At 50.4% G+C, this 7,550-nt stretch overlaps 1 protein-coding gene across 1 annotated transcript in view; it reads right to left on the reverse strand.

Moving 5' to 3' along the window:
- Window positions 1–7,550, reverse strand: part of LOC108574697 — a 107,898-nt gene that overhangs the window by 51,488 nt on the left and 48,860 nt on the right. The gene's annotated exons all lie outside the window — the stretch shown is intronic.

Below are 7,550 nucleotides of genomic sequence, written 5' to 3' on the forward strand. Positions count from 1 at the left end.
TAATATTCTCGAGGAAGTAATTCGGGACAAATGGTGGCGGGGCTGGGAGACAAAGGGAACGCGGGCGAAAGTAAGGGTTGAAGGGCGCATAACCGAGATGGGAATTCCCCGGACGGGATAATCCCGAGGGCGAAGCGAATTTCCGGAAACTACAGGCATCGCACGGAAGGGATACATCCAGCCGAGTTATCGACGATAATCGAAACCCGGCGATGTCCCCGGTGCATCGTTCCCGGAACACCTGACTCTGCGCTCGCACCGTAAGGCAGATACATTTTTGCGGCCAAACAACTCGCAACGAGCTTGTTGAACACACCGTACCTCTCTTTCCGGATAGATCAGCCTATCGGGGACGTTGCGATTGGAATACCTTCAGGATGGGAAAATACGCTTCGCAATTTCTCCTACTTTGTATCGAGCAGCAATTTGTAATTCCGCTTGAACCGTCCAAGAAAGAAATCGTAGAACCGCGTCGCGTGACCGAACGACGTGTCGCGTAACACGGACGAGCCTTGGCCAGCTGATGAATAAATCAGTCGACCTTTCTTGCCCGATTCGAGCTCGGTTCGGTTTTCGCTTGGTACAACCACCGCTGTACAATTACCCGGAAAAAGAGAGAACGACTCGGTGGTAAATAAATAAGGGTATTCGTTGCGCGATCCTTAATGAGGGGTTAATTAGATTTCATTCCGAGGCTCGACTCGAGAGAAAGAGAGAGCGAGAGTGGGAAGGAGGGAGGGACGGGAGGAAAAATATTATTCCAGAGGGATCAGCGCGCGCGCTCTGCTTCCAGGACGAATACGAGGCGACGTTTTCGAGGCCCGCGTCTTTAAGTAAAAGCTCCGTAAATAAAGGCTGTTATTGTCGCTCCCGGTCGTCGTGTCGGCGTGTTGATTCACCTAATTGTGGCAATCGTTCCCGCGTCCTTCTCCTAGGATCGAGACAGGGACGCTGGAGAGAAGACGGACAGAGCCACTTGGAAGAGAAAATAATCCAGTTGGATTCGCCTTTGACGACGCGTCGTCCTTCCCCGTCCTACCGCTCGGTTTTCATCCCTTTCTACAGCCTAAGTGTCGGAGCTTCGTTCGGCATCGATAGAACAGATGTCTCCTTGCTTTTAATGCGAAATAAAAAAATTTATTCTGCCCCGGGGGAGAAGCCACTTTGGCCTGGGGGGCGGTCGTAGAATAATAAAGCGCGAAGGAAGCGTTTTAAGAGTTTCCCGCTACCGTTACTTATCTCGAAGGGGGGACCGCTGATATTGACGCCTGTCATTCTGAAAAGTTTTTCCAGCGTCGTTCCGCGGGCGTACACACACCCGCCAGACCTTCGTTATCCCGTCTCTTTTCACCGAGGAAACACAATTTCTCTCTATCCTCGAGAGAGAGAGAGAGAGAGAGAGAGCGCGGAGGAGGGTGACAGAACGCCGCGCGAGGGTGTCTTGTACGTAAAATAGTACGGCCGTTCTATTCTCGTCGGAAAATTCAATTGAAATCCCCCCAGGAGAGTAGGAAGCGGCATTCATTAATCGACCAGAATCCTGCATTTCCTCCTTTCAAGAAGTTAGCCGTGATCCCTGAATAAACAACGGGGTATACCTAACAATTCAGCGACCGCAGAGAGAGGGTGCAATGCGTCTCCTCTCCGACGCTGTCACCGGTTCCTTCGAGAAAGAATTAAACCGCGAAGAAAAACGACGAACCGGACGATATTTACGCGCAATCCCAAGGTCTTATCGTTAATAGCATTGCCGGGCGAGGTGGCGGCGGCAGGGAAAAAGCGAAGAGCGGAAGGGAGGAGGAAGAGAAAGGAATCGAGGAGGAGATTCGATTTGGCGGGAGCAATGGGGGAGCGGCACCGCGAAACACTCGGCCGGTTTTTTCCCTCTCTCGCGCCCCTTCTCTGCCCCGGGGGTGAGATTCTCGATCGCGGCTGGCCCGCTGGTGCGAACTGTGATTACGGATTTCGAGTCCCGCCCGCCGTGAATCGCGCGACTCACCCTTCTCCCTTCCTACGCCACCCTCCTCTGTTCGAGCCAGGCCGAATAGCGGCAGAGGCAACGCGCGGCATACGAACCGCATGGAAATAAATAAATGCCCGCGGGTGGCCGGCCGGCGTCGGTGAGACGCGAGGGCGAACGCGGCCGCTGGTGTTGCGGATTCGCTCCAGGGACTCACCACCTGCTATCGATTTCACCCACCAAACTCAGCCGCGGCGATCTGACAAATCGCCTCTTCTCTGCCGATTTTCTCCCCTTCTCTTGCTCCTCTTGGGAGATTGCTCGCTTGTTCCCCTGTGAAATACGCGATTTCCAGTCTAGCTCGATTTCTTGGACGATGTTCCACCCCCTCCGGTGGCTCTCCGGGCATTCCGCAAACTGAGATTGGTGGAACGTCGTTGAAACGAAGATTTCAGTAATGGTTTGTAAGTAGATACTCCAACGTAGGCCGTGTGTCGTTGTGCGAAAAGGACTCGAGCAAGTAGCGACGATAAACTGGCGGTTGAATAAATTGAAAAGGTGCGGTGAGGAACGTTCCCGAGGCTGATTGAAGATTTCGTTATCGGCGAGCGCGGAAATAGGCAGGCCGGAAATCGGGATGCGAAGAAGCGGCAGAGCTTCCTATATCATCCACGTCGCGACTCAATATCGATAAATATAACCTTATCTCTTAACATCCCTTTGCCGATAGACCGAGTTAATGGACCAAGTTGAACGCGGGGAAAAAGTGAAATGGAAAATACCCGGGAATGTTTCGAATTATCTCGCCTTTTACATAGACAAAATACAGCTGATACATTGAAATAAGCTAGGTTGAAGCCGGAGAACGGTTTACCAGGAAAGAGATCGTTCTGGCAGACAACGAATAAGGTGCCGATTCGCGAAAATCCCGTGGCGTTATTTTTCGTTAACGAAACGACCGCGGCCATAGGGTCGGGGATTTCAGACGCGGAAAATTACGCGGAGTTTATTCTCACGGACGAGTCGTTACTTTCCCGCGACCTCCTTCTTACCGGCGTATTCGGCTTCCCTTCGCCCATTCTCCACGCGAGTAACGATCCCCCGGTGGCTCTATGTCTCTCCGGAAATGGGCTGCGTTCTCCAATTGGACAATGATAATAAGGATAATAGCGGCAAGAATAATAACGACGATGATTAGAAAAATTGCACCGACGTGTCTCTCGGGAACGCGATATTTACCGCCAGCTCGTTCCTTCGTTTTCGCATCGATCACTTGCACTTATCTCCAAAGATTTTTCAATCATTTTTCATCCACGCCATTCCACGGAATAGCAAACGAATTAGATTTTGTCGCAAACAGAAGGCAGATTTTAATCACGGCGCTAACGAAAAACGCAGTTTCCCGTTTTATTTTATTCTCTCTCTCTCTGCGCATGTGTACGCGCGCGCGTGTGTTTTTTGTCCAGAAAACCATCGGACAATACACGCGATATAACGGTGGCGGCAATTTTTCATTCTTTATCCCGGGCACAATCCATTTCACCGGTATTCAAGCAGCCGTAACGACTCCTGCCTGGCTGTAATTTACCCCAGAAATGGCCCACGACAAAATACACCCTGTCCTGGCTGTTGGGCTGGCGCGATGGGGCGCGCGGGTCACGTGGCCGGCCCCGAAATTTCTTGATTAAGACGACGACACGCGATCTTCCGTGGCGGCGCACGCTCGTTTTTCTTACCGCTGCTCGATCAATCTTTGACCAGCGACGCCTCGCTTTTCCGCTCTCGTGGAAAACGCCCGCGAGAAATCATTAGCACGCCGCTGACTCGTGGGAAACTGGCCTAGGCAATCTCGTTATTGTCCTTCTACGCTTTATTGCGCTTTTTTTTTCGGTGCAGGGAGAGACCTGGTTAAATCCTCTTCTTGTACAGAGGCAAACTTTGCCTGCTCGATCGAAAGTAAAACGTGCAACGGACAGAATTCTTCTGGCTCTCCAATATCTTATCGCGTTCGCCTGCAAAGATGACAATGGCGGCTCGGTGGAGCGTGCGGCTCGCGTCATTTCGCCGATAAATTGTTCCGAATGTTGCAATTATCAGCGACAACATCGTTAAGTTCGTGTTCACAATGGGGCTTCGTCGCTTCCCACAAGAGGGATTCAGGCAGAGAGAGTGCATCGATCTGAATCGGCAGATAGTATACAATCTCTCGGATGAATTCTTGTTTGTAGAAGGTATGACGGCTCGGCTTCCAGCTCTACGGATTGAAATCGAACTAATGGGGGAAATTTAACGCTCGCGCGGCAGAACGGGGAACCTCTCCCCGTGTACAATTCAATTACGAATACCCGCGACGATAAGAAAGAACGCGTCGCGGCGCGCGAGCAACGTTGTAATTTAAACCGGTCGACGTTTAATCCGACACTCGAACGTCGACGTAGCTTTGCGTCTATCGTTTGATTAACTCCGACATCCGAATGCGAGAGTTAACCGTTCGTACAATGCAAATCGCTTTAATTGGAAATGGAATCTGGGTTTGAAGATTGGACCAACTGGTGCACACGCACGTACACGTTCGAGCGTTCGCGGCACGTGAAAATATAACATATCCAGACTGGTGAATTTTCATTTCTAATATTACCGGCAGAGACGGAAGTGTGTTCGGTCAGAACGCGTTTTCTGCGCGATCGAGCGTCATTGGATTCGAGCGGTGCGATCGAGTCGCGCGATACTCGTCCACTCGGTGACTAGATAAATCGCGCGTTTCGACGCCGTAACGGCACGCGTCATCCGCCGATAAGTTTGAACGCCAGTCACGCGAACGAATTGGTCCGATTGTAAATTATTTAACACGTTCTCGCTGCCCGGTGACACACCCGTGCCTAGTGAGCCCGTGGCACGAATATACAGCCTTTCCTATGTTTCCACTCTACATACATATATGTGCCATCACGATATAAAGACATGACGTTACTCTCGAAAGTGGCTAATTCTGAAATAATTATGAGAAGGTTGGAAGGGTCACGTTTCGTTACCAGGGGGTTGTTTATCGAGCGGACACAGAGTGCGGCCGTTTTTTCTCTCTATCGAAATACACAGCCTGGGTGAAACTTGAATCGGAAACAGAGGAATGTTGCCGAAGCGAGAAACCTCGGTGAGAATTGCGGTTCGCGTATTCGAAGGTGATGCATCGAGGGCCGTAATTAAGACGGAAATGCAAAATCGCCGGGGAAAATACAGAGGAATAGGGAAACAGCTCGCGGGTGTGAACGGAGATTTAGCGTCGGCGAATGAAATATTTGCCAATACGGATGTGCTCGGGTGAGATTAAGTAGCTGGGATCCTCGTCCCAGAGGGGAATAGCCGCGTTGATATAGACGACTGAAACTTTGGCTATAAACAGCGCGCTGGACTAATATATGTCATTTATCAGACGGAAAAGTGGCGTGAACCGCGCTCCTGCGGGGACCATTTCCCCGCCCGACCAAAGTGTACAGAAAGAATTTCGCCTCGCGTAAATTCCGCCTGGTGTAAACGTGCCTTCGTGGAGGACGCTTCTCCGTGTATTATGTATATACACACGTGTATACAGGTTCGTGTCTCTCAGGTGTTTAGCTTCTTTTCGATAAAAAAAACTTTGCGAGAGATTTACGCGACGTTTCAACGGCGTCTTGAAACTTTGAAAAAGAAACTTGCACGTATTACAAATCGACTCGGTTCCCCCCACCACGAACAGCAAGTGAGCTTAAACAAGCCTGGATACTCGCGTCCGATCAAATATCGCGTGGCCTCCCTTTTATCCGACGGACAAAAGGTTTTTTCGTTGGAAACGCGGCGCAACGAGGCCCCAGGTTCCAAATACTCGTACAAGTATATAACTATTAACCGTTGCAACCGGCCGACTCGTCGGCACTTTTATTTCCGGCGTGGACGCACGCGACGCAACGGGGACAAGCTGAACACCAGAGGCCGGAGGGCGATCGGGGGCGGCGAGAGAAGAGAAGCGCGACAACACACGGCAAACCTGTAACACTGTCTGCCGCCACGGTGTCTCCCGTTCGCTTCCAGCCGTTCTTTTCAAAAGGGTTAACGAATTCGGCAATCAACGGGTATCAATTTCGATCGGGTGCCGATTTTACGCGCTTTTCTCCCCGCTCCAACTTTCTCGTCTGTGGACCACACGAGTCCAGAGTTATGGTAGCAGACTCGGGTTCAAAGGGATACGACGCGACTCTGTTTTGTCTTGGTGGAAAACGGCGGAGGGAATTTTTCGAAGATCTCTATGAAATATGATTCCCGGACACAAAAGGCGTCCGCCAACCTTTATCGGGTTTCTCTTTAAAGTATCTAGGTCAAACAAAATCAATGTTTCCCCGAATGGACGAAACAATATCGGATTGACAACTGAATGGAAACGCTGTCCGGACAATTCTTCTCACCGAAACAAAAACGTCTCGTGCATGATGTGTAAACAAGTGTCGTCTCGCGAAGGTTTCGATCGAAACGGTAAATTGAATTCGTAGGAAAAATGACACGTTCTGTCCGGTACCGAACCATGATTCATCTTTTCCCAAATCCCGGACACCCTGCAACAAGGCACGTAGCAACAGTAAAGACATTTGGCCAACCGATGTTACAGCACCGCGTAAGAAAAAGGTTTCCATTCTCTTTCACTTTCCGGATTTTAGTCAGCATGAATTACCAGATCTACCGACTTTATGACTTTATTGTCTACACCACTCGCCAGCTCGTCACTCCCTTACCGACGTCACCCCTACCACCAGCTCACTTCGTCCACACCCACAATCCTAAAAGTGAAAATTTGCCAACATCCACCAATCGTCATCTCCATACCAAATATATACTCAACCACCACCGCACCGTCACACATAACAACTATACACCACTTCCTTTTGTATTCATTGTAAAAATTGAACTAGTTTAATTAGATGATAAGTGTAAAACTTGTCGAGACATTTTTAAACCCAACCACTCTTCAGACCGCCGTTCCACTAAAAATCGTCAGTCACACGATACGCGAACGGTACAGGTTCCAATCTCGAGCTACCAGAAAGTAGGCGAAATAAAATATCTCCCTTTATCGACGATCCTTTTCAAGTTCGATTTAAAATGTCTTAATTTCCTGCGCTTGGAAAAGCTGCACGGTTCGAAGGACCAAGGTTGATTCGTCCTCGAGGGAGAGTTGGAGCTCGTTCTTCTTCCCTGCGACGTCGGATCGCCGCGATCCATTATCTTTTTATCAACGAACGCGACGGTAGCGAACTAGGCGTTCGCGGGCCTACGTGGAATCTTGGCGACGCCAAGTGAATTATTGTCAGTCGAGTGGGGAGAAGAATAGCTCCGCGGATCCCCGACACTTTGACAGTGGTTGGGCGACGTAGACGCGGGACTCTGGCTGCCAGAATAAGTGGAGAAGGGTGGAAAACCGCGACCAGCCTCGTCCTCTCTGGCTCTCTCGCGTCCTCGTTCCTGCGCCCGACATTGACAGCTGTCAGCCGTCAACGCTGGAAAGTTTTACGAGGACGAAAGTTGATATTGCTGCGCTTGCAGCTTTGCCCCTTCACCCCAGCGA

This window comes from Habropoda laboriosa, unplaced genomic scaffold (genome assembly GCF_001263275.1).
Source record: "Habropoda laboriosa isolate 0110345459 unplaced genomic scaffold, ASM126327v1 scaffold203, whole genome shotgun sequence".
Classification (NCBI taxonomy): domain Eukaryota; kingdom Metazoa; phylum Arthropoda; class Insecta; order Hymenoptera; family Apidae; genus Habropoda; species Habropoda laboriosa.